This window comes from Myotis myotis, unplaced genomic scaffold (genome assembly GCF_014108235.1).
Source record: "Myotis myotis isolate mMyoMyo1 unplaced genomic scaffold, mMyoMyo1.p scaffold_m19_p_19, whole genome shotgun sequence".
Classification (NCBI taxonomy): domain Eukaryota; kingdom Metazoa; phylum Chordata; class Mammalia; order Chiroptera; family Vespertilionidae; genus Myotis; species Myotis myotis.
Genome location: NW_023416323.1, coordinates 22,755,752 through 22,783,584, shown reverse-complemented (window position 1 = coordinate 22,783,584; position 27,833 = coordinate 22,755,752). Strand labels below are relative to the sequence as shown.

General features: G+C 41.2%; 1 protein-coding gene and 1 long non-coding RNA gene across 4 annotated transcripts in view; both read left to right on the top strand.

Annotated features, from left to right (window-relative positions):
• WWOX (WW domain containing oxidoreductase) overlaps positions 1–27,833 on the top strand; it is a 930,714-nt gene that overhangs the window by 312,471 nt on the left and 590,410 nt on the right. The window lies entirely within an intron of this gene.
• Positions 13,033–20,134, top strand: LOC118674139. 3 transcript variants are annotated; one of them, XR_004973588.1, is made up of 4 exons: positions 13,033–15,158; positions 15,839–15,911; positions 18,688–18,790; positions 19,984–20,134. It is a non-coding gene; the product is annotated as an uncharacterized LOC118674139 (long non-coding RNA). The 3 variants fall into 3 exon arrangements; XR_004973587.1 differs by lacking the exon at positions 19,984–20,134 and having other exon boundaries at positions 13,033–15,116; positions 18,688–19,717; XR_004973586.1 differs by lacking the exon at positions 19,984–20,134 and having other exon boundaries at positions 18,688–19,717.

Below are 27,833 nucleotides of genomic sequence, written 5' to 3'. Positions count from 1 at the left end.
ACATATGCTTCCTTAGCAATGTAACAAAATTTACACTTTCTACTTTATTCTCTTAAAGCTGACACCATTATATTAATCTGGTTATTATTTAGCAGAAATGGAGTAAAGGGAAGACTAGATAATATAGGCATGCAATTTATACAGCTTCGCTTATTTAACACTCTCCAAGTCTGTCCCCCGCTAATCGATGGGGAAGGGACTGGACAAAGGCAGTTTAGGCGCATGCCCAGTAAGGTATGGGTGACATGGGAAGGTGCCTTCTTTTGGTCACACCTGGGAACAAATTAGTGGCCAGATAGGCATGGCCATGGACAGGGGGCGAAACCTGAATATTTAAACCCCTAGACAAAGGGAGTTCCCTCTTTAGGCTCTTGGCTCACTCTCTTGCTTTTTGCATCTGACTCCTGTTGCAGGGGGCATTTACCCATGTAAACCACGGTCATCTAGGCTCCATGGCCATGTGGGCTCCACACAATGGATCAATGCACTGAACCTAGATTGACTGTACTGGTCTCGAGTGCAACTTGGAATGGAAGCTCTGGACACTGGGCTTTGCTTTTGACTTTGCTGAACCCACAGCTGCCCCTTTTTCAGGACTTAAGGGAAATGGGACATTGGAAGCTGAGGCATGTAACTCCACCCAAATAAAGTCTTCTACCACACCTCATTCTTCCCTTCTGAAAGCACTTATTTCACCGGTACCCCAAGAATCCCATTTTCACAAGCAACAGAGGAATCCCACTACTGTATTCCTCTGCTAACAAAGCCATCCATTTGATTATTCCAGTTAGTTATTATGATGCCCAGTTTGTGCACCTGTTTTTCTTGGGCGTCTATGCTTGCAGTGGTCAGAGGGACAGGTCACACTATATTCCAAATTAAACCCTAAGCACACTGAAAGGCTTGGCTGCATGTTGCATTCACATAACCTGCCACGTTAACAATAGCATTACTAAGCAGAGCCAGCCACAGGGAACGCAGTCAGCTTTGTATCTCATAAACCAAGGCTATTGTGTGTCCTGGACTACTTCAAAGCTGTCAGTTCCAAAATCAGTTTTTTTTAAAAAAAGCTGTCAGTTCCAGAAACCTTGTTCACTTTCGAATAATGGAAAACTTTGGGGCCTTGATAACTGTTTCTGAAGGAAAACATTCAGAAAGTTTAGAATATGAATTTCTGCCAGGAAACTAAGTTATTCTGCTGTTCTGTAAGGTGCACTCAATTTGGAAGGTATGCCATCAAGTTTTGCCCCACTGAGGAAAATCACACCACTTGATCATCAGAGTATTGGGTGAATGAATCCCTGTCAAGAAGGAAGTACTGGTTGACCTCCTTGCTGGCTAACCTATGGTTTATCACAGGAGAGAGCAAACTATGACTCTTGAGTCAAATCTGACCTAATGCATATTTTTGTGCAGCTTGTGAGCTAAGAATTCTTTTTTACATTTTTAAGTGGAAAAAAAATCCTAAAGAAAAATGATATTTTGCGGTTATATGCAAATTATATGAAATTTAAATTTTTCCATAATTAAGTTTTATTGGGAGACAGCCTCACTCATCCATTTTTGCATTGTCTGTGGCCGCTGCAGCATTACAAAAGCAGAGTTGCAACAACTAAGGTATGGTCTGCAAAACTGAAAATATCTACCACTGCTCCTTTACAACAAGTTTGCCAGCACCTAATTTAAGAGATGTACTTACCTGTGAGCAGAGGCAGTGAAATGAGGAAGGATCAGAATGTATTCTTGCCCTTGATGCTGATGTGGCCATGATGGCTACTTTTCAGAATTCTTTCTATTCAACAAGCCCCAGCCCTGACTCTGCCTGTCTACTTTGCTTTATTCTCAGATCTTTCCAAGATAAACAGCAAGATGTTAGCTAAGGACCAGTGTAACCAACCAGTGGTTCTCTGCAGAACCAAAAGAGTCACCTCTAAGATTATCCATGTGTGGCATGGTAGTCCAAATCCTTGTGACATACACACTGCCACCCTGCTGTGCTGTGCTCACAGCATAATTTAGGGATGATGAGGGGAAAGTGGTCTCTCTTTACCGGTTAATTCCTTGGAGGAAGTTCTGTTCAGAATGAATAGTTTTGAAATGCGCAATAAAGTTACCTATCAAGACCACTTTTACAGAGAGATTTAAATGTGATAATAAGAATAAAAGAAAATGAAGTGACATTGAGGGCGTCTTCTTTTATAACATCTCTTGGTCTTCACTGCTAAGCACACTGTAAAATGACTTTTATACATTTATGGATTGAAATGGTTCTGCTGAAATTTTAAGTGTTAACATTGTTCAAACTTCCATTACTAACACCTCTCACATTGTTACAAATGGTTTCGTATTTGACATTTTGATCATACTAACCTGGGACATTTCATGCTAAAGCTCTCATTTTGTGAGATGGGAAGGTTCTGCTTATTTTGCCTTCAGCACCGTTCAACAGAAAGCCAATAGGTTATGTTTGCACATCTTACGTTGGTGCATTCTATAAGCTGATCATCACATGCAGCAGGTATTTTGCAGAGGCAGAGAAAGCTTCAATGTTTTTGTTAGATTAGTTTGGGTAGAAAATGTTTTTTGTTGGCTTCTCCTTAAAGCTACTACTATTTAGACTATAATCCATAAATGCCCCTATTTTTTATAACAGCATTATTGAGATACAATCCACATACCACACAATTCACTCATTTAAAGTGTACAACCTAATAGCTTTAGTATATGCACATAGTTGTACAATCATCACCACAATCAAATTTAGATCATTTTAATACACCCCCCCCCCCCCCCCCCCCCCCCGCCAAGGAAGGCCCATACCCTCTTGCCATCACCTCACACTTCCTCAGCCAGCCTTAGCCACACAAATCCACTTTCTGTCTCCATAGATTTGCCTCTCCTGGGCATTTTGTATAAGTGGGATCTTATAGTATGTGGTCCTTTGGGACTGTCTTCTTTCACTTCGCATAAGGTGCTGCACCTTATTTGTCAGTTTCTTTTTCTTTTTTCTTTTAAATATGACATTTATGGTAAAAGAAAAGAATGTATGTGCAGAAATATTTCACCTAGTGAAGCATGCGAGATCTTTTGGATTCACCTTCATGGTCATCACGACTGCTGGCAGTGCCTAGCACATCCCATATATTCTACTAGTGCTTGCAGAGTTCACACACGTGTGCCTGAGAAAGCTCACGTTAGCCCCTGGGCCTATAGCCTCCCTTAGCACAACTGTAGGTACATCCCAAAGGCCAGCTCGTCATGTGATGTGTGCAGAATTGTGCTTTAGGGAATGTAACGTGAACACCACCAATATCTCAGACATCAGAAACTGCTTCTTTGACTCATTCTTTCTCCTTGTCTCCATCATCTCCATCCGTGTATCTAGTACAAGGACCTTCTTGGTTACCTACGCTGGCTGCATCAGCACCTTCCCAAAGTACTACCATTCCTGAGAACAGGTGTTTTTGGTAGTTGGATACATTGGGGTTTTACTAAATGTCTTGCTTATGTTTTCCCCTAGAGTTTTACAGAAGAGAATACGGACTTTGTTATAAATTAGTCCTTAAAACAGTTTAGGCCTGTTTTTACAAGGCTCATTTTGGTTGAAGATAACTTCGAGTCATGATTTTCATTTTGATGGTCACAGAATGCTCACTACACCTTTTAGAAATAAGAACCTTTTAAATAAAAGTAAGAAAAAGAAGTATTCAGGAATGGTTCTTGTGCTAATATTCTATACAGATGGGAAGAATTAGGATTTGGACCTACCTGTATTCTTTTTTTCCTCCCCTCTCCCAGTGCCTCCCTCTGTAAGAAGATTATTCTCCAGTTTACCAGCAAGGGCCCATGGAACCCATTGGAGATCTAATTGTTACCAAACACAGGCAGATGTTGGCTGTGAGATGCTTGGTGAACTTAGTGGGTAGAATTAGAACAGCAGTTTTCATTTTTAAGGCCTGCCCCCCCACCCCCACCCCAGTATTACAGAAGATGGAAAGCCTGCTTAAGTTATAAGCTAGCTAATTGCTTCCTTAGTTGAAGACCTAAATGAGTTTTAAAGTGAAAAGCATATCTCCAAGTGCCAAGTAGGCAACTCACAACAAGCAACTGAGGTAGCAAAGACTAATTTAAAAGAGGTGTTCTGTTTTCTCTTTCTTTCCTCTCCCTCCTCCTTCCTGCCCTCCCTTCCTCTTTTCCTTCCTTCCTTATTTTTCTCTCTCTTTCCCTCTCTTCCTCCTTCAGTTCCTTCTTCTTTTTTCTTCTTTCACTTAACCATTATAAATACAATGGAGTTGTGTCTGTAGGCTTTTGCTGGCAATTAACTAAATTTTTTATACTTTTAACACAATCTTGAATTACTAGGTGATCATCTTAGGCACACTCAAAAGAACAAGAGCCCTTGAAAGCAATATCCCAGCATAGATATTCCATAGCACGTCTTACAATCTAAATATTGCTTTTAGTGTAATCGAAGCAGCAAGAGTAGTCACAGCAGTTGATGGACTATTTTTCAAATTGATTTCAAAAATGTATTTAAGGGGATGATCTTCTAGTCTAGATTACCTATTGATTTTTAATATGAAAAGCTCATTATGTAAGCAGTAACTGCATATAAAACCTAGCAAACCTTTGCATAAATCCTTTAATTGAATTTCTAGAGCCTGTGGTTCTACTTTTTTTTAATTAAATCTATTTCTTTTTTTAAGTGTTACTGTGTAATTTGCATGCTGTGAAGAGGCCCTGTCCCAGATAAAGTGCCATTGATCCTTATTAAACCTCACCTCTGGGCTTGCTTAAAACTAACTGGAAAAATTAAAGTGTTCATGCCGCAATGCACTTATAGCTTGTGTGATAGGATTATGGAAAAAATAATAAAACTAATTTCCAGGAGAGAATTTATAATGTGAGATTTTATTTTTTCAATTTGATAATTAATAGTGAAATCGTATCATATATATAAATCATATTTTAGCCTATAAACTGAGATGGCAATTAGGAAAGATAATATATACTTGATGTAAAACCATCCTTTTACGTTCGGATAATCTTTTGGCACTTTAATTTTTTAATTGTAGAAGGAAAGGATTATGGATTCAAGTCAAACACATTAAATGGTGGGTTTCCTTTGAAAAGTCTGATTCTTTTACTATGCACTGGATTTTTTATTTTAGTGTAAGGAAGTATAAAAGATACAGAGAAAGATAATCTGTCTATGGTTTTGCTAAAATGTATGTATTAGAATTACCAGGGGAAAGAAAAAATATAAAAGCTGCAATAGGTTTTTTATTTTTTAATACCTAACATTTGTTACTTTAAAAGCAATAAAATCCCCTAAAGAAATATTCATAATCAATAAGAACACAAAATATGGAATATATTAACTGAGTTATAAAAATGTTTGTAGTATAGCACAAAATGAAAAACATAGCAAGTTATGTACGGTTTAAAGTGTAATCAATTTTGAGGTTGTATACAAGGATATAAATGATAAACACAAGCAGTAGCATTTTTAGTAAAGGCTGTTACAAAATACTGTATTTATGGCCTATTCCATTCTTTTTATAGCTCATTAATGTAGAAAACAAACACAGTGTATCCATCTTCTCAGACAGCTTAAAATTCCCTTAAATGATATTTTTAAATGAAAATACTGAGCTCATTTGATCTGTTTCTTCTTTAAGCACACATTAGTTTGAACTGGCATGTACACTGGGGTTCCTTTTCAGTCTCTAGAAAGAAAAAAGTGTTTATCATGATGCATTGCCCTTCCTCCACAAAACAGGGCCAAATCTAACACCTTTACAAGTAGTTCAGCATACCCCCTCCTCTCTCTGCCCACTCCCCATGACTCACCCCACTCCAAGGAGAACCTTTACACCTTCTGAAGCTGCATTAATTCTTCCTGGCCACAAGGGGGCTGTTGCGTTATTGGTTCACTTCACTCACTGGAAGGAGAGTTTTAATGGTGGTTCCAAAGGTGCTTAATTCTCCATGGTACCTATGAATATGCATACCATGTGTGCTCAGCAATCTAGCACTTCAAACTAGACAGCTGGTTCTGATGGTGAACTTTTTCCCTCTCCTTCCTTTGGACAAGTCCTTTCTGAGTAAGCTGAATCTGAAATGTAATTTCATTAACTTATTTTCAGTATTTAATTTGGTTTTGATATTTCCATCGTGGTCTCTTTTTTCTTCATTGTCTCATTTCCATAGAAGTCACTAGCCTGCCATGATTGTGATGGAGCACATTTCAGCTCTAGGAGTCACAGACTTGGGTATCCCGCCTTCCTGAAATATAAGGAGGATTTAGTAGTGCTGTATTTGTTTCTTATACATTAAGAGTATTTGGAAAAGAAAAGAAAAGAAAAGAAAAGAAAAAGAGCTCTGGCCAGTTTTTTCAGTGGTTAGACCGTTGGCCTGTGGACCCAAGGGTCAAGGGTTCAATTCCTGGTCAAGCGCTCATACCTCAGTTGTAGGTTCCCCAGTCCTGGTAGGGGTTCTTGTGGGAGGCAACCAGTCAATGTGTCTCTCTTGCTTCAGTGTTTCTCTCCCCCCTCCTCCCTTCCTTCCACTCTCTCTGGAAATCAATGGGAAAAAATAGGATGAGGATTTAAAAATAAAGAAAAAAGAAAATATCTTGGGAATATGGTCAACGTTTTTAAATTGTTTCCTCCCCCCCCCCTTTTATTTGTTTGAATCAGAATACAGTTCAACACTACATAGCTCCATCTATCCATCCATCCACCCATCTCTTAATTCATCATCCATCCAATATGTGTTGAGTGCCTACTATGTGTCAGAAACTACTTCAGACAGTGAGAATTTGAATTTGGATCAGTTGTTGCCTTCAAGAATCTCATTATCCATTGGGAAAGACAAAAACATATGCAAATAATTTAACACGTAGTCACAGAGACCTAACTCAGCCTTTGGTTAGAAAAGGCTTTCATTATAATGCTGAAAGCTTTTATACTTATGACTGTAGTTTATTTAGACTTATAAAACAAATCCTGTTGGAGGTAAATACCATAATAATGAATACTATAAAGATTATGGTTTTAGAATGAAGCCTTTTTGGGCAGGACCATATGCCAGAGGATACTTTACATAGTGAACATGGACATAAGATGATTTCCATCTATAATAATAAAAGCGTAATATGCTAATTAGACTGTATGTCCTTCCAGGCCAAGGCAGAGGCGGCTGACGCGGTGGGCGAGGGGCCAAGCCCCTTGCACGAATTTCATGCATCAGGCCTCTAGTTCTCTATAATAGATTGGCATTGGTCTGGATGCCCTCAGAGAATCATGTGGCCACCGTCACAGGGAGGGTCAACACAGAGATCCATTTGTAGAATGTGGAAAGTCACTTGCAAATTGAGAACAGGGGCCAGGACACCAAATAGAGTGGTGTATGTGTGTGGCCTGGGAGCTTGGACAGGTTTCCCTAAGCCAAGATTTAAGACCCAAACCAGAAATAAAAGCCAAGCTGAGCTGGGAAAAGCCTAACCAGCACATATCAGAGGTCTCTAAAAATGCTGACAAACAATGACCCCAGTCACTGTCCCTTCCTGAGGACATTAAAGCCAATGACAAAAAAATTAAGCATCTTAGAGACAGAAGAGCTGAGGAGCTAACGGTGATGATGCTCTTGGCTTCAGAGCCCAGAAGCAGGCTTGCTTGATCTCATCTAAGCAGCCAGACCTTCTCTGAGGCAAATTGATGGATCACAAAATTGAGTTCCATCTTATAGTGTATCAGACACAGTTAATTTTCTGGAGATTCATTGTCCAATATGGTAGCATCTGACCACATGTGGCTATTTAATAATGAAAACAAAAGTTCATTTCCTCAGTCGCATTAGCCACATGAAAGTGCTCAATAGCCACATGTGGTTAGTGGCTACTGTATTGGGTAACGCTGATGAAGAATGTTTCTATCATAGCAGAACACTGTATTGGATTAGGCTGCTCTAAAGCAAAAGTCTCCAAAGTGTGAAGAATGACTTGCTGGGTCCTAGGAGAAAACATTACAACTTGCATTTGTCCATTAAACTCTTCCATTTATTATTAAATATCTTGACACATTTATCAGGTGGCAGATGCAACTGTTTTGAGTGCATCTTATATTTATACATATCGTCCTTTTAAATATCTTTTCACATGTGCACTAAGGAGGTGCTGTTATTACCCCTGTTTTATAGGTGAGGACACAGGCACCCTGAGTCAGGTGGTCTGGCTCCAGGGTCCTCACTTTTAACGTCTGTATGATATTGACTCTCAATTAAGAAGCATTGATCTTTACAACTATTACACAGATGCGTTGACATGGTGCCCTCTCCAGTCTCAGATGGTTAGGGGCCATGTATTATATGCAAGCCACTCTGAGGTGTGGCAGGCTGTTTCCCCAAGTGGAGAGGCCATCGTGGGGCCCTTGTTTCCTGTGGGCTTCCATCCTGCATTGGAAAATGCATTGTAGTTCCTCATGTCTGCTCAGTTAAATGGGTTAAGACATTAGATTATCTGGTTGGAACTAAAGCATCCTGCACAAAATGAAAACAAAAAAGGCCTACAAAGACTTCTGTGAGAGACCAGCATTTGAACATCGTGCTTACAATGTGAACACAGGCAAGCAACGTGGAAATGGCAACACTGGTACTTCAGCTCCTTCTACTATGAACTCATAATCTGTTCCAAGGCAAACACAGTGAAAATGTGATCAGATCTTAGAGGACAATCAAAAAAGAAAAGTCTAAATTAGCAAAAAGATGTAAAATTGTATGCACTAATTTTAATAATGAACATCATTCTAACCCTATACCATGTCTTGAGACATTAGCTAATAGAATGATACAAGTTTATAGTTTATAAGAAGACATAATGAGGTATGTGCCCTGAATTTTTCTGTTTGATGAAGGTGCACAATTAAAATAGTCTGGAGCCTCTAAGGGTTTTTAAAGAGCCTGTGACCTTTGCCTGTCTTGGTTTTCACTGTTCATTTGGGTCCTGCTCTGTTTATCTTCTGCCTAACAAAGACCACATTTCAATACAATTGAAAATGCTAAAAGGGAAGGTATTTTGAAAGGAAAAAAACTCCATTGATAGAAGCAAAGAGACTGAACTTTTGATGGGAAATTGCTGGATATGCCTTTGTTTTTGTGAAAACTGTGCAGGAATAACACATATCTATGAACCTTTTCTAGTCATGTTTCTGGTGCTGGTGCTTTAAGATAAAGTATGTCATTTCAGTGTAGAAAGGAAACCCTTCTCTGCCCAAAGATTTCTTAAAACATTTCTTAATTCTGTATCTCTGATTAATGCGAGCTACTCAGCATTTATATTTCTAATATGTTTTGCTTTCATGTGGTTTTTAAGGATTTAAAAAAACCTCTCTAAGGAATAACTTAGAACTTACTTGGTATTGTTACACTTTCTCTAAGAAGTAGGTGGATCTGATACATCTATTTGGATGGAATCATAGATCACATGTCTCCATATCTTTTTGCATCTTAATTCCATAATTTCCATTAGAGAAACAGAGGTTGAGAGAGGTCACTTGTTTTTCCTGATGTCACAATTTTTTTAATTGACCCACACTTATTAAATGTTTATTGGGCCCTATACTAAGTGCTTTTTTTACATGTGATTTCTAATCTCCTGGCCACCCCGTGACATGGCTACTGTTATTATCGTCATTTATAATGGTGACAGAATGGAAGCTCAGAGAGGTTAAGTAATTGTCTGGGTGTCACACAGCTGGTCAGTGGCAGAACATTTACTAGCACTAAGACTTTTTGCAGGACCATGTTGTAGGAGAGTCCAGGGTATGACAAAGACCTTCATTTTTCTAGGGAAGGACCCCATCTTACTCATCTGTTTTGCCGTGCCTAGCAATAGTGGCAGATGCACAGGAGGTACATGGCACAATCTGTTAAAAGAAAGAAAGGCATGAACAAGAAGCAGCCATTTATAGATATTCCTGGAAATGAGTTGGAGGTGTGTGAAGGCAGAAGCCTATGAATGGTGGGGACCCACTTTAGGAAAACAGTAAAACATTCAGTGCAGAATCTTAGAAGGGCCCATGGACCTGATGCCCCTTAAAGCTAACTCTTCATTAGCTTCAAAGTTGTGTCAAGGCCAAATTTCACAGAACCAAGTTGGATATGCCTCTCAATGTCACTGAGCATGTTTGACTTTTTTTTTTCATCCACTGAAATGTGAAAGCTGCTTCACCATTTCAGTTTGGTGTTGAAGTCATTTGAAAATCACTCTGTATTTGTACATGTGCTTCCGCATTCAGGGAAGTCCTCCATCTCCAAAGGCATCCTGTGACACAAAGACTTTTAAAATGCTTTTCTTCTTGCCTGCATCTGGATAGATTTTCCCCCCCACTAGTTTCTTAATGGTCTTTAGTGAAGGAAGTAAGTGACACTGATCAGTGAAGGTGGACAGTAAGATTTATAATGTATTTGTGCTAGCTGAATGCCAACAGAACCGGCCTTTCCCAGTGGTGCTGTACGCAGACTCAGAAAATCAATAGGGATTAACCTCTGACCCCCTTCACATACTTATACTGTGGGCTGCATCGCTTACCAATATTTCATCTGTTTCACTTAGCTGCTATTCCTTAATAATATGTGGCTAGTCTCACAAGATACTAATTAATTTTTAAAAATGAAGCATCACTTGAAACTGATAAAATATCACACCTTTGGAAATCAAGGCTCTTTTGGTTTATTCAGTAAACTCACATTAATTAGCATTAACTTAAAATAAGACTAGGAGAGAGAAAGCTTTGCCCATACAAACCCCCTTATGTTAACAGTGGTGGTGGTGGGGGCTCTGTGGTCCTAACAGGACAGGTGTCCACTGGTGTCAGTTGGGACATGGACCCCTTTTGGGATAACTGCTAATCTTACCTTTAAGACGCACTTCTTTTTTTTCTGTTAAAATGATTTTTATAGATAAATAGGTAAATATGGTACCTTACAATGAAATGAACCCAATGTATAACTTTATTAAGGGACTTTAATACACTGTCTACTTGCAAACATATGCAGAGGTTTGTGTAAACATATGTGTTTGTATGAGCTGTCCTAAATTATTATTGAATAGGATGAAGAAGAGCAAAATTTGCAGTAATACACTTTTTAACTTTCCCTTTAAGCTTTGGTATATATTATTAAAGTGCTCTGCATTTGTCTTAAAAATTGAAAGTGTTATACATTTCCTTCATCCAAGACCCTTTTGTTCGCAGATTTTTTTTTTTTGCAAGTGTACCTATTCCCCAGAGTTGACTTACAGTTTGCTATTGATCCAGCAGCTGGTATTTGAATTGGTCGATGTACTCTGCAACTTGTTTAAGATACCCTACCTGAGCTATTAGTTTAAATAATGTATTCATAAATTGATTAATCATTACAGTAAGACTTATTAGCTGCATTTATATCTGGGTGTTATCCACAATTGACTTGTAGACTAATAATCACGCATACTTAAGCAGAAGTTGCGTTTTACATTACAATTTAATAATTATTGAGGTGGAAAACAATGGTATTTGTGTGCAGAGGTTGAGTGGATGCAGGGCTCTAAAGGTGGGACCCATTAAGCCGATTGCTGCTCTTCCTTTTCCTAGGTAAAACAGATGGTTCTTCCCCCTAGTGTGAGATAGGGAAAGTGGACCACATTCTGTCAGCCTGGAAGAAGTGGTTGGGTTTGTCCAAGCTGTCCAGGCTGGCCTCACATTTCAGGAAGATGGATGGGGCAGAAGGAGAGGAACTTAAAGCAAGAGTGCCTTTGTCTCCATTTCTGTAATGGCTACATTAGGCGAAGAAGTGTCCTGTGCACTGGGTTTTCAGGGAGTCCACTCACACCACAAAGCTTGTATACCTGCCCTTCAGTGAGGCTGCTTAGGAGCCAGGTTTGCCCACCAAACATACCAGGATAGTCTTTGAAAGACCTGTCCTCTGGACTCCCACGAAGAAAGCAAACAATTCAGCTAAATTCAGGGCTTAGGGCTACATGTACTTTTAAAGATATATTAATAAACTTTATATTTTAGAGCAAAATTGAGTGTATAGTGCAGAGATTTCCTGTATGTCCTTCCCCCCATACACGCACACATCTTCCCCCAGCTACAGGCACTTATAATCAAACTGCATTTTAGTTAAAAACAATCTTTTGGGTGGTGGATGTTAAATTAGGGCTTTGCATTGGGTCTGCCCCACTGGGCTATTTCTGACTCCTTGGGTAGCCCCTTTTTGGCTTTTTTTATGGGGGTGAGTATCTGTCTGACTCTTTCCACTTCTTCTTCCCTGGGAACTGAACCCCCTTTCTTCACCCCAGTAGGTTAGAAAGTCATTTTACCTTGCCACATGATTTTTCTACTTCATAAATCCCCCTTTCAAACATTATTCAACAACCTGCTAAATTAATATATACTGTGTTCTTTCGGCAACGGGGCGGGGAGCCCGTCTTGCAGCATGCATTTGCTCAGCTGTGTTAAAAGAGCGCTGCCTGCCGTGAGAAGGACATCTGCTCACAAGTGAGCAATTGTGCTCCTGATTCGGGGCAGCACCTTTGCCGCCACGCCGCACCAGATGAAAGAACAGATTGCTTTGGAGCTGCTTTTCCTAGGATCTCTCTCCCCAGCATGGGGCTTCATACATTATTGAGAGCAAACCTACTTTCCACTACCACTCCTCCCTGCACTTGTTTTGCCAACCTTATTCAGGATGTCAGCACGGATCACTTTTCTACAAAGGCTGAACGGGCCAGCCAGGGAGCTTCAGCAGATACCTTATTTACAGTGTTTAATTATCACTGTACAGATTTATTAAACTTCTTGGTTACCTAGGAGCCCATGCGGCTGTGGTACAGAGTTTGCTAAGCTTTGAATAATAGGCGTTGTCTTCTAAAACAAAAACCTTCTGTGTGTGCTGCTACCATATATGCCATGTCTGTGATGGTGATTGATGGGGGGAGGGGGTGTTGGTAGATAGTTAACAACAGATTCTTGGGGAGGGCAACTAACATTGACTTGCAATGCTTGCTGATGCTGGTAGTGTAAATACACCATGGCCAACAGGAAGTTATGAAGCATGGAGCTAGTTTCACAAACCATGTGTGTGTGTGTGTGTGTGTGTGTGTGTGTGTGTGTGTGTGTGTATGCTATCTCCACTATGTAGACACAATAGACGTAAACAGCCTCAAAAGCATAGATGACAGTCAAACATACTAACATTATTCAGAAGTATTGAGTTTTGAGTATTTCTTACCTTTGTTTTTTTATATAGTTTATTTAAGCATGACTTTATGCAATTTAATATTTAACAATGGGTGTGTCTGACAACTACCTCACAAAAGTCCTGGAAATTTTGCAGTTGACTCTTGAGTTGCTAACCCCCGACGGCAGCACACGCCTGTGTGTGTTTGATTGACTCCCAGTTTTAAATTACATCCTGTGTTTAGATGAAGTTCACGCTCTCCTCCTAGTTCAGGCTCATCCCTAACAGTGTCCCTGCACAGTTTTCTGCTGGGGCGTGACGAGCTGGTTGGCATGCCCTAAGTGTCCTCAACAGCAAGCAGACACATGCACCCTGGCTGGTGCACCCCAGACGAGTCTGTTGTACTGATATTAAGGACAACAGTGTTTTGCCAGAAGCTATAACAAGATGATTCTGTAACAACAGCATGGTGACACCAGACTATGTTTTGCAATTTTCTTTAATATTTATGCTGGATAAATAATTTATCTCCTTTTTTTTCAGTTTTTTTTTTCTTTCCATCTTGAACATGTTGATATAGACAGGTGCTAGGTTTCCCTGGAAGACTGAAGCAAGGATTGGGTTATTTCCCACTCACTCCCACCCCCAAGAAAAATCAGAGGTGTCAGCAGAGTTGAGCCTCTGGGAATGGTTCCCATAAGTCCTCATCCCATCTACTAATACAAACTAATGAGTTCTATTAAGTATCAGCCCACACATTTGAAGGGAGTCACTTATTAATGTGACATCTTTGCAAGGCATTATAGCATCAGGATCATCATCCTCTGAGGTTTGGGGAAACTCAAAGTCATGGCTCACCTGTTATTTATATGTTTGGGGCTCAATGCAGAGGCTCCTCAGAGCCCAGAGTTTCACAGTGCCAGTCCTGTTAGACTTGGTGCTGGGCCATTCATTGTTGTGGGGTTCTGTCCTGGGCACTGTAGGAGGTTGAGCAGCATCCCTGGCCTCCTCCCACTAGATACCCATAGGAAGCCCTCTCCTGAAGTAAGGATAAAAAAATATCTCTGGATATTGCCAAATGCCCTCTGGGTTGGGGCTTGTGGGGAAGGGGATTGCCATAGGGGGAGAATCAGTGTTCCAGAGCCACAGTTCTTAGCCACTTACAGTGTACAGGGAAGAAGAAGTAGCCATTGCTTCCTTATAGTTAGCCCTCTCTCCACCTGGCTTCCAGGAACCTCCAGCCCCCTAAATGTGAGAACTGAGAATAAGGCAGCCTTATGCCACCAAATCAGCTTTGCCCAGAGATCTGGCCTGGAGGGAGAAATGCAGTGTTTCTACCCAAGGACTCCTGAGAATTGCAGACAGCATCGGGAATGGGGTCTCTAGAGTGGGTGGAACTGCGGCCTGTTCTTTCTCAGACTGTTGCTTGCTGTGCTCACAGACTAGTTTCTGAACTGTGGAGCAAGTAGGTATTTCACTGGGCACTGGGGAGCACCTCCAGTGGAAGATTTGAAAGGTTCCCACTGCCCTTGGCTGCGGATGGAGGGGTTGTGAGAGATAGGTCTTTACCCCTTTAAGGTGGCATAGACTGCACAGTTACTGCAGGTTGAATTTTAGGATTGCTCTGAGGGTGCTCCAAGCCCCCTCCCAACAGAAAAGCAAGTTTTGTACAGCTCAGCTCTAGGTGAAGGGCACCCCGTGGAATTATATCATGTTAACTACACAATGGTCCGCCTGAGCCCTTTCTTCAGGCGCAAGAGGGCTGAGATTAAGCTTTCCCTTTTTTCTTCTGCAAACAGGCCTTTCCGACTTTTTAGCTGGGCCTGCCAGTATGACATTTGAGCATGACAGACTTGGTACCTTGCTGGCCCTGCCTTGCACCTGGATCCTAGGTAGCTGACCTGAGAACCTTTGGAGCTGCTGGGGTGGGCGATGTCAGTATTCATGTCTCAGGCATCATCTGAGACAGTGATTACAGCGGAAGGAGGCAAGCTCTGGGTCATGCAGACCTGGAATGTTCTTCGTGGGCCACTTAGGAACTGTGTGACCCTGGGGCAGTTTATATCACCTCTCTGAGTCTTATGTTTTTTACCTGTTAAGTGGACATAATGATATTTTCATGTCAAAGTAGTGGAGCTATTAAGTTAAATAATAAGAACTAAGCATCCTTCTCAGCTCTGTGGCAGAGTAGGTCTTCAGTAAGCCACATCTATTGTTGCTATTCCTTTGGTTTTATTGCCATTTAGGTCATTTCAGCAAATAATGGCCTTGAGCTGCCTTGTCCCCTCCTGCATATAGGACATAAAACTGCCCAGTCTCTTCAGAGTGTCCAGCTCCTACCTCCAGTAGCCCCTTTCAGAAACAGTTAAGGAGATCAATAGTTATCTGCTTACCTTTCTGGCTGAGATGAGATTTTATGCTTGTTACTAGATCAATAGTGAAAGCACATTCTGTTAAGTTTTCCGTAGGATTCATTAATCTCCCTCAGCCTCAGTTTCCCTATCTGTGAAGTGAGTGTAAAAAGGATGATGACGAAGAGTCAGGTCAAGTGAGGTTAGCAGTCAGGCCCCAGCCACTGGCTGCGACATTGAGCACGTGTTTTCTCCATCCCCAGGTCAACAGCCACCAGTCAGCCTGGAATGACCCTCTTCCACCCTGAGGATCCTGTTCTCTCTTTCCTTGTCCAGGTATCCAAGCTGAAGCTCTCACTCTGAACCTGGCAACATACATTTCAGTAGCACAAAATGCCATTTTAGAGCCAACTTTAGAGGAATTTGTGATCTCTTTTTTCTTCTAAAGACTTTTCCAGGGAAACTTTCATTCTCATTTCTCCCTTGTCAGTTTTCTAATAGGTATGCATGTATTTAACATGCATCTCACACATTTGAATATTTAAACTGAATTGGGGCTGGTCTTTATATTTCCAGAAAGTTCTTATTGTGGTTCTTTTTTATCTCATCATCTACCTCTCCCCAGCAAAAGAATAGGGTAGAAATGACCATTTGCTGAGGGCCCACACTGGGGCTGGTAATGGTGGGAAGGTTTCATTTTGGGGTTTTTGCAGTGGTGGAGGGGGAGTTAGGAAATCATCAGAACAGGTCTGGTATCTGAGGCCACAGTTCTGGTTAGAACACTTGCCACTAAAGCTACTGATAACCAAAGGGTGAATCAGTGTGGGTAACAGTTGGAGGAGTGGGGTTGTGTGACAGATAGTCGGATGATCTTAATGTTTATATTCCACTGGGGTAAGCTGTAACAAAGACCCATCATTTCCCAGATAACCAATCCTTTTAAAAGAACATCTGTTGAAACTGGCAATTTACATTCTTCTTAAAATACGGAGCGACATAATTAACCCTCTGGGAAGAGTAATATTAGTTTATTAGAGACAATTTCTAGTTCTGTTTATTTTTACACTAAACAATTTGTTCAAATTGGAAAAAAAATTTTTTTAGTTGTGCTGTGGATTCACTTGTATTTTGGGTTGACTCTTCTTATCAAGGACACACAAGGTAAATAGCTAGGTTGTAATATGTGGTCACGATGACCATCAGCCATGGACTAATGGAAGCATGCTGCAAGTGCTCCACATTGTTAGACATTTGAATACCGTGGCATTGCACTAACTTTTGGCTATAATTAGTCTATTTTAAAGTGACCTAATCTGTCATCAGATGTGTGCATGTATTTAAGTGGTTCCCTTTGTCTGCAGTTATGGCATGGGCTCCATTGGCACCTATGTTGGTGGAGCTCTCTTGTGCTGAGTGCTGTGGTCCCTATATTGATCGGTACTCTCCACACGAAGATCACAGACACTCGGTCGTTTCAGACACTGGACTAATTTTGGACTCTGGCTTGTTGTGGGACAGAGAAGAGAGAAGACAGGGCCTGATAAATTGATAGTTCCTCTGATTGTTCAGATGACCTTTGAATTCAAAAGCACTCATTTGCATATCCAGTCATTTCGCCCTCAGTTCTATCTCAATCCCTCATCCAAGGAAGTCGACTCCTGTTTCCTCATGATGACTCTTCAAATATGGGTCTTCCCTTACCAAGTAACTCTTCACTTGGTAAGCACTCAGTCATTCAGAGGACCAAATGTCTCCAAGAACCTTCCCCATTACCATTTGCTGTACTGCAAAAAAGGGTTCACTGGCAGGAGCTCACAACATAAAACTAGCCACGAACTCAAGTGAAACTCACCATGAGCTCCTCCATTCGGCTCAGGAGCCTCTGGCCTGGCCCCTGATCTGGCCTCAGGTGACTGCCCCAGTCTTCTATGCTTCCAGTTCTCCCTAGTGGCCACCTTTATGATCTAGCCACACTGAACTGAGCTCACCAGGCTGACTCACCTGTGCCAGCCGTGTCCTCTTCCCAGGCTCCTCCTCCTGCGCTCTTCACAGGTCTGGTGACAAACTGCTCTTCATCCTTTAAAACCCAGCTCTTGAATCTTGTCTTCCATGAAGCCTTCCCAGACCTCTACTCACTGAGATAACTGGTCTCCCCCACCCTCAATGCAGGACACAAGGGGTACTTGTGTATCAGGATTGCCCAGTTGCACAGTCATCTTCCCTATTGGATGAAATGCTCCCTGGGGAAAAGGACTGTGTTTTATTCCATTTCTAACCCTGGCCTGCACCTAGTAGGTGCTCAGTAAACAGTTGTTGAATTTAGTTCCCTCCCTTCCCCAAGCTGACCTGTATTTGAGATGTAATTGCACTTGGTGTCTTATTTTCAATGAGGTATAAGAGTTGCATCACATGTATGTGGGAGTGATTACAAAATTCGATCAAACTGGGAATCGCTGACTCATACCTGGAGTTTCTTTATTTGCAAGCTGGAAGACGAGAACTGAATTTGAAACCCCTGGAGAAAATTAGAGCATATGAAACTATTTTGAATAACAGTCATTTGAGGATTGGGGAGGGGGTGGGCAAGATGCCTCTGGAGACCTGAGAGCCACCCGCCTCTCATTACCTTTCCTTCCACCCCTCTCTCAGTTACCTTCATCAAGATCCCACAGCCCACATACTGCTGAGTCACATCTTCATCTAACATGGTTCCTGAACCTGAGTATCTTCAGCGTAGTGAGTGATACTCTAAGGCATAGAGTGTGGGTGTGCTCTTCTGGGTTATTCTCTAGATTTCTGAAACTTGGCATTCTCCCTTTAAAATTCCTAGCCAATTTCTTGCACATCACAGTTAAATGAATACACAGAAAATGAAGTGGTTGCTGTAGCTCAAGGGGCATTTCCACAGCAAGGAAAACAGATGGTTCCACAGACACGGTGTGTACAGCGTATTAAGGGTGAGGAGGTAGGCTTGAACCAAGGGCTGGTGGAGACTTAATGAGGCATGTGTAAACAGCCATACAATAATGAAGGAAACATGTCTTCTGAAGGTGTTTGTGTGCATGTGTGTATCTTCAAATTGAGTAATTTATTTTTATTTTCTATTCACTAGCCACTGTTCAAGTTGACCCAGTATAAAAGCCCACTGGACCACCTCAATGACTTTTTAGAAATTCAACCCATTCCTGTAACTTCCTAGCCTCTCTTTTATCATTGTATGTAAAGTCTACCTCACAGTATGTTGAAACAAATATATTCCATATCTAGTCCACATTGGATTGATTGTGTATGATGTCAGAGCACTTTGCTACATCTAGAACAAGTGAGCAAGAGATAGTCTTTGACCTTGGGGACAGGTCCAGGGCCTGCCTCTAGGAGGTGTTTACAGAATCCGTGTTTGCCTCCCCTCCCAAGTGAGACTGGATTTATGTTGAAATTTGCTTTATTTATTGGCTTAGGGAAATTTTATTGTGCTGCTATGTGCAGCAACTTATGGAGTTACAATTCAGGGGGTTAACTTAGTTCTTAGAGAATCATCATATCAAAATATGTTTTTCCTTCAATTTGTAGCCTTTTGACAAATTACCAAGAGCTTTATCCCTGATATACTAAATACTGCGGGCCACGAGTGTGAGAATGGTGAATATAAGTGTGCTGGCATCTACTTCCCAAGTCCTTTGCCTATGACAAACATCACTAATCAATCAGAATCATGCTTAGCACATGACTCCAAGCAGGCATTACTAGTTATCTGGAGTCAGGGTAGGAGACACTTTTTATCTGCCATCCTAGCAAAGTGATATTTTGGTAAAAGCATCACCGTTCTTCCTGCAGAATACAGATCGGCCCCCTGTATATCGGTCACACCTTTGGAGATCTTATTCCCAGCGATATTTAGCAGTCATAGCTTGGCCTTCCTCCTGGGAGAAGGCTGGAAAAACTTCAAGCCAGTCACCTATTGGTATAATATATGTTTTCTACTTCCATTTTCTGCCTGGGCCTGACACTCCTCTCCAACCATAAGCTAGAGCTGTGTCAGAAAAAGTTCTCCATTAAGAATTTGTGTATTAAGGATGGCCAATAGACATATGAAAAGATGCTCAATGTCATTAACCATCAGAGAAATGCAAATTAAAACTGTAATGAGCTATCACCTCCACCTGTCAGAATGGCTATCATCAATAAATCAACAGGCAAGTGTTGGCAAGGATGTGGAAAAAAAGGAACCTTAGTATGCTGCAGTTGGAAATGTAGACTGGTACAACCACTATGGAAATAGTGTGGAATTTCCTCAAAAAATTAAAAGTGGAACTGCCATTTGACCCAGTGATCCTACTTCTAGGAATATATCCTAAGAATCCTGAACCATCAATCAGAAGGAATATATGCACCCCTATGTTTATTGCAGTGTTATTTACAATAGCCAAGATATGGAAGCAGCCCAAGAATCCATCAGTAGAGGAGCGGATAAAAAGCTGTGGTGCATATATGCATTGGAATATTACTCAGCCATAAAAAAGAAGGAAATCTTACCATTTGTGACAGCACAGAAGGACCTAGCAGGTATTATGCTAAGTGAAATAAGTCAGTCAGAGAAAGACAAATACTATATGATTTCACTTATATGTGGAATCCAAAGAATAATATAAATGAACAAACAAAACAGAAACAGAAGACATAGATACAAAGAACAGACTGATGGTTGTCAAAGGAGTTGGAGGACTGGGTGAAAAAAGGTGGAGGAATTGGGAAATACAGATTGGTAGTTACAAATTAGTAATGGAACATAAAGTGCAGCATAGGGAATATCTATCCTGTATAATAAAAGGCCTGCGACCATAATGGCATAACGACCTGAACGACCAATCGACCAGTCGCTATGAGGTTCATTGACCACCTCTTGGTCCCTCCCCACAGCCTTCAGGCTCTGATCGCCTGATGGTGCACGGGGAACCAGGGTGGGTGTCAGCAGTGGGGGAGACTGGGGACTGGTGAGCGGACAGAACGGCTGACCTCTTGGTCCCTCCCCCCAGCCCACAGGCTCCGATAGATCACCAGATGGCGAACAGGGAACTGTGGTGGGTGTCAGCGGTGGGGCAGGACTGGGGACTGGCGAATGGGAGGAAGATGACCCTGATTGCAGACTAGGCCTAGGCACCCTACCTGCACAGAATTTTGTGTGCTGGGCCTCTAGTATATATATAAAAGCCTAAATGACTATTAAGACCTGTTGACCGAACAACCGGTCAACCAGTCGCTATGATGTGCACTGACCACCAGAGGGAAGATGCTCAATGCAGGAGCTGCCCCCTGGTGGTCAGTGCGTTCCCACAGCCAACCTCCCGGGGTCCCTCCCCCTGGCTGGCTGGCCCCGATCGGCCCCATTTGGGACTGGATGAGAGGGCCCTGATGCCCCTGATGGCCCCGATCATCAGCCAGGGCCTCTAGTAATTAATAATGTAATAACTATCTATGGTGTTGGGTAGGTACTGGAAATATGGGGTGGGGGAACACTTAGTAAAGTATTTGATTGTCTAACCCAGCTGTGGGCAAACTACGGCCCATGGGCCAGATCCGGCCCGTTTGAAATGAATAAAACTAAAAAAAAAAAAAAGACCGTACCCTTTTATGTAATGATGTTTACTTTGAATTTATATTAGTTCACACAAACACTCCATCCATGCTTTTGTTCCGGCCTTCCGGTCCAGTTTAAGAACCCATTGTGGCCCTCGAGTCAAAAAGTTTGCCCACCCCTGGTCTAACCACTATATGCTGTACATCTAAAAATAATACAAAATGGTACTGAATGTAAACTGTAATTGAAAAAAATTTAAAAATAAAATAAAGAAAAAAATATTGTGTATGGAGACAGGTGGCTATTAGTGTTCTGGTCTAAAAGCTTTTCTGGAACAGAAAGGACCCATCGCAATGGCAGCCTTACCCCGGTCAGTGAAAGTATGATTTCACTTACAAATACAAAGTTTCAGGAACATATCTGTTGCATCAAGCTGTGTCTATTTGTGTGGGTAATTAATGTGTGTGCCTATTATTCCCTTAGATAGCAGAGCTTAGCAATTATATTGTCATTCTAGGTCCCTACAGTGTCAATTGAGTCATTTCTAAAATATCTTTAGGCTGCTTAAAGTGACTCATTTTTTGTAACTTCTGATTTAATGACATAAGGAAAACAACATAAATATAGCTGGTACCTATATAGAACTTCCCATGTGCTTATATACATAAGTATATAATACATAGCACTCTTTCTGTAAACGAACCTTTCACCACAATCCTATCGCCATTTCAGATATCAGACAATGGAGGCACATAGAAGATAAGTAACCAGGCCAAAAGTGTATAGCTGAAGTATTTGTCTGACGCTCTAGCGCCTGTGTTTTTACCCACTGAATACTGTGGGATTCCCCCTAAATGTTTGGACAGACTAATGCTAACACTTTCTCACTGAGCCAGGCCAGGATTCCAGACTTTTAAAATGATTAGAAGGTAACAAAGTTGGGAACCAGAGGCTTAGAGAAGGTCTGAATCTCAAGGCAGTGTCTTTCCTTTTGCATTTTAGACAGGTCAATAAGTAAACATGAAGCAAACACAAAGCAACAAGCAAACAAAAGAAAATAAAACCAGCAACAAATCACTTTTGTGCCACTTGAAAATTCTTTTGTTGGCAGCCCTCCACAGACCCGTGTGATGCACAGGCAGGAGTCTATGTGTGAGACTCACATGTGCTTTGACTGGAAACACGCCTTCTCCTGGGTTGGCGTGGCTGTGGCCTAATGGACTGCACATCACCATCTTTTTGAGGAAATAAATGTAAAGCTTGGCCATTGGCCCCTGAGTCAGCACATTGGACTTTATGTCAATTAGCTTCCCCCTCCTCTTTATGGTATGGCCTTTCCTGTAATTACAGTCAAGATCCTATAGCCGGAGGAAGGCCTGTCAATTGAGTAACAGCTGATGTCCATCGAGCTGTGACAGCCGGTTCTGAGGGTTTTAGGCCTGTCCTTAGAGACCCTTGTTATTTCCTCCTTCGGTACTTTGCCTCAGCCCACTCACCACCGTCAGGTGGACGGAGGTGTCTTATTCTGTGGTTGAGCCCAGGAGGTCAGGCCCCTGGGATGGGATATACTGCAAAGTAGAGATGTTTTATTGATTTGTATTGTTTTTAATTAAAAAAATTTTTTTTAAATACCCGTATGTGGGCACATAGGAAAAGATCTAGAAAGATAAGTAGTGGACTTTCCATCAGGTTTTCCCCTGGGGAGTGGGTTTGGGTAGGAAGTCACAGGGAAACAATCTTGCGTGACTTTAGACCCACCTGTGAGCATGGATTATTTTTATAATTTCAAATTACTATATAGTTAAAAAGTCAAAATCTATAAACTTATTTCTAATGGTCAGAAATTCCCCAAGAGAGGAAAAATTTAAATGAGAATCACAAAAATCTGGGGTGCCTTTAGCTGAAGTATGGATTTTCATTATTGCTTTCAGAATTTTTAGCCAATTAGAGCTCATACGTCTTTTTGACTGTTTTTCTACATGGGTGATTAGCTTCCCCTGCTGCCCTTTCCCCCATTTTCCAGCAATTTTCTGTCTCAGAAAATGAAGTATACGTCTGCAGTCATCACTGGTGTCCTGCCTTTTTAAACTTATAAACAAATGAGTGCCAGCATGGCAGAGCAGATACAAAGATCACTGAAGATGTTGTTGTGGTTTGTAGCCCTGTTGGAGAATTTTGTATCTGTGAGGAGCTAATAGTGGAATTTAGGGGAGGAATCATGTCTGTTCATAGGTGACTGGCATTCTGTGGGTCTATTCAACTCACTTGGCCACTATTGTAATGTGAGAGGTGTCTATGCCACTCTATGACTATTGCTTTTCCAGGGTCGTGTTGTGGTGAATGGGCTTGTCCATCCCACTTGCTTTGGAGCATGTGGACCCAAAAGCAGGACTGTGTTCGACTCACCCCAAGTTTTTGGTTTTCTACCAACAAGGCCCCTTTGGTTTTCTACTAACTGCCAAAAATTAGCTTTCTCGTTATGTGTTTGAGATTGCTGTTCCCAAGTGGATGGGGCACTCTTTGAAAACCAGAGTCCTTGGATAGCTCACTCCAGCCTACGTGGGACACCTTTCTGAGCCATCTAATCTACATGGAAGGAGAGAAAATGCTCTTGCTCATCAGTTCTCTCCTTTCCAGCTCTGTCAAACCACTAGGAAGGAAAACCAAATAGTCAAAAATCAAGAGTTAAATTTTGCCAAGAATGGTATCAGCAGCAAACTTCGGGAGAATGATTGTGAGGGGAACCACGGGCTGTGGGATGCTAAGGCGTGCAGCCCTCTGTGTAGGCCTATTGCTTTGGCTAAAATAACTGGCCACGTTAGATAACGTTTCCACACAGGCCTGTGGTGGTGTTTAGGGAAACTCAAGGGAGCATATATGCATGGGGAAGTTGGACCAAATGATTTTATAAAAATACAGATCCATTAAAAAGGCCCATATTTTGCTCTGAAAGCTGGTTTTCTTATTTATAATTTGTTTCTTTCAAGATTTTTTTTTCCAATTCTTAAATAGACTTTTTTTTTTTTTTTTTTTTTTTTTTTTTTTTTTTTTTTTTACAGCAGCTTTTGGGTGACAACAAAATTGAGTGGAAAGTACATAGATTTCCCATATACCCTTTGCCCCCACATATATACAGCCTCCCTCAGTGTCAACATCCCCTCCCAGAGTGGTACATTTTTATGATTCATGATTGGTTATTTGGTAATATCCTAAGCCAGAATCTTTCACTGGTAACACCTTCTCATAACTACTGGCCATTGAGAGAAACTTGAGATAAAGGCAGCAGGCTCTCAGGTCTGAGTTTATAAGCACCATATTCATGAGGCCAAATTCTTTTAGGCTTTGGATCTGTTTGGTAGTATGTCAATGACAGTAATTATTGAAATTGTAAATGGGCGTTAGAATAACTGATTAGTGAGCAGAAATAGTATGTTTATATTTCCCCCCATACCTTATTATATGTTTAATAATATTGTTTGATTGGATCTAAGCAGCCCTCATGATTAGAGCCCCACATTCTGAACTCTGGACACTATATTACAGGGACAGTGCTGGGTCTGGAGATGTTGCCTTTGGCTGTTTTTCCTAAGAAGCTATTCTGTTTCACTCAAAAAAGAAAAAGAATTAAAAGGCAGACTAATTATATAGCAGAGGAGCTAGGACTTAGGAAAATCATGTTTTTAAGGAAATTATATATATATATTTTTTCAATATATATTTTCAATATATATGTATATATATATGTATATATATTTTTAATCCTCATCCAAAGATTTGTTTTTATTGATTATTTTGAGAGAGAGAGGAAGGGAGAGAGAGAGTGAAAGAGAAACATCGATGTGAGAGAGAAACATTGATCAGTTGTCTCCCCTACGTGCCTGACGGAATCAAACCCACAGCCTAGGTATATGCTCTGACTGGGAATCAAACCTGCAACCTTTTGGTGTAGGGGACAGTGCTTCAACAATTGAGCCACCCAGCCAGGGCCAAAATTGTTTTTTGGGTTGTTTTTTTTTAAATTTTGTTTTATTGCTTGAAGTATTACAAAGAGTATTACATATGTCTCCTTTTTTTTTTCTCCCCTTGACCTTCCCCTGGCCTCCCCTACCCCCCAGTGTCTTGTGTCCATTGGTTATGGTTATATGCATGCATACAAATTCTTCCGTTGGTCTCTTACCCCACCCCCACCTCCAACCCTCCCCAGCCTTCCGGCTGTAGTTTGACAGTATTTTTAAGAAATCATCAAGATTGTCAACATGAAGGGAAAAAAGAACTTGGTTAGAGTTCCCATCACATACTTTGTGGTTTATTATTACTTTGTAAATTTCACAGTCACTAATGGGGCCCATTAACTACTGTCAGAGTTTATGGAGTGGGGCAGCAGAGGGGACAAGTTTTTTCCTCCACCTCCTCCCCATCTAAAGGCAAGGTGTGCTGGAGGGATCACTTTTGCGAATTACACATGCCTTGCTCCCAAAATTTGTGATAATATAAAACCCTTCCTAGTGAGAAGTGCTGTTCCTGGGAGCTTGAATAATGTAGAGACAGGAAAAGGGTTGCACACCTTTGGCTTAAAGGGACATTAGTGACATGCATGATAAGAAAAATTCAGAAGGAACATAATGTTGTTTTACTGATTCAGCCACAGAGCACGAAGGTATTTGTTGATGGCTATTCCACATCCCTTCTTTCTTAAATATAAACGCAACCTCCTCAGTTGTCTCTCTTTCATTGGCATTGAGAGATAAGCACAGTTATGATTGAGTTAAGATTGAATATTATGAAAGCTAAAGGAATAATTCTGAGAACTTTTAGTCTATTAGCTTTATGAGGCTTCTTAATAGTTTGGCTTAAGGCAAAAATGATTTTCCTCTAGCTTCATCCTTGTTGAGTCCATAATTAACCGAGTTTGATTAAAAGGGAATTTTACTTTAAGTATAAAAACCACTGGGGCCTTTCTCTTTTCATATGAAAAATTGCCAGAGTCCTTGTCTCTGAATAGTTCAAGGTGTCTAGTCTGGGGGTGAGACTCAAGGCACCTACCTGATGGAGATTGCTTTGCTTGTGGGGATGGTGGGGGAGGGTACAAAAAGCATGTATTCTTTTCCATTTGGCTTTGCTCTTGATGGAATGATAGTACCCCATCTTTCTGGGTGGAATTGGCCCATTGAAGAACCCCCTTTATAGCAGTCTCTACTTTTCTTTTCTTTGTACCTTGTTAAATTTTATAAATGGCCAGGTGGGACTTTGGGGGAATTCCTGGCCTTTGATAGGCAGAGACCACAGGTCACTCAGCAGCTGATTTGGGGTCCAGGATGCTGGGTTTCAGAAGGGCTCCCTGCGTCTTGGCTCAGAGCTTTTCTTGGACCATATAGTCACTGTGCATTTGACTGTCTTCCCCACCAGGCTTAGTTTCTTCAAGCGTTAGGACTTTGTTTTTTGTTTGTTTTATTTTTATCCGTAGCTACATCCATGGAATGAATTTATGAGAAAAAATAAATAAATAAGGTCCAGGCAATGTAGGTCCCATTGTCTCTCGATGTTGAACACTTGAATTTCATGCCATGGGGCCCTTCCCTTACATTCCATCCTTATATGCTATAAATACACATTTCCTGCTCGGGGCTAACTAGAATTAAGTAGTACCAAATGCTTCTTCCCATTTTGAGGCCTCGCTGCTTTTAATCTTTTTTTAAAAAAAAATAGGTTAAAGAGATAGGTGGAGAGGAAGTGGGTTGAAACCTGGGTTTTGCACACCAGGAAAGAAAATCAAAATAAAACACAAAAGCAGGCAAGGGTGGTCATGAGTGCTTGTTGAGGGTTTTGGTATGTAATGCCAGGGAGTGGAATTTTACTAGCCTAGGTTTGCTACCACTTATAGTCAGTGTAACACTAATTGTTCCTGTGAGTGTGTGTGCAGTGGGGAAAAAGATGGATCTTTAAAAAAAATGTATGGATTGCTTGGCATTTACTGTGGGTGTTAAGGCTCCATTCTAGTTTCCAAGATTAAATTGAATTGTCCCCACTGCTGTTCACTGTTACTCTGCGCACTGTAGCCAACATTTTTGTGCCATTTTCTCTCTCCTCCTTTCCTTCCTTCATTCCTTCCTTTCTTCATTTGTCTTTTTTTTTTTTTTTAAACACACTGCACACTGCCTCACTGAGTTGATCACAGTAGCATTTTAGCACATTGAGCAAACCAGGGCAAGTTATGCCAGCCACATGCTGTTGGAACACCTGGCTGACATACCTGAGCATGTCTGTGTGACCCGGGTGGGTAGACAACACGTTACAATTTACAAAATGGGGGGCTCAGTTTGGCACCATCCTGATGGTTTCCGAGCAGCCTTCCAGCTGGACCAGCTTTTCGGGAACACATGTATGTTTGTGCTGGAAGCCCCAGTAATATCATTTAATCCAAAAGCCTTTTTCTGTGATGAATTATTCAGGCTGTGTTTTCCAAAATTGTCATTGATCAGTACAGACCCAGGAAGAGCCACACACAGCAACGCCTGTGCTGGGCCTGTGAGGAGTCGATATTTTCTGGCTCAGAGAAGTTCCAAAAGAAAGAATTCAAAGCCAGTGTGTTTCTTTCTCTGGGCAGCAGGTAAGGCAGGTACTACACTCAAGCTTACTGATGTTGAGCTTCGATTAAAACCCAGCCAGGGAAATATGTGCAGCCT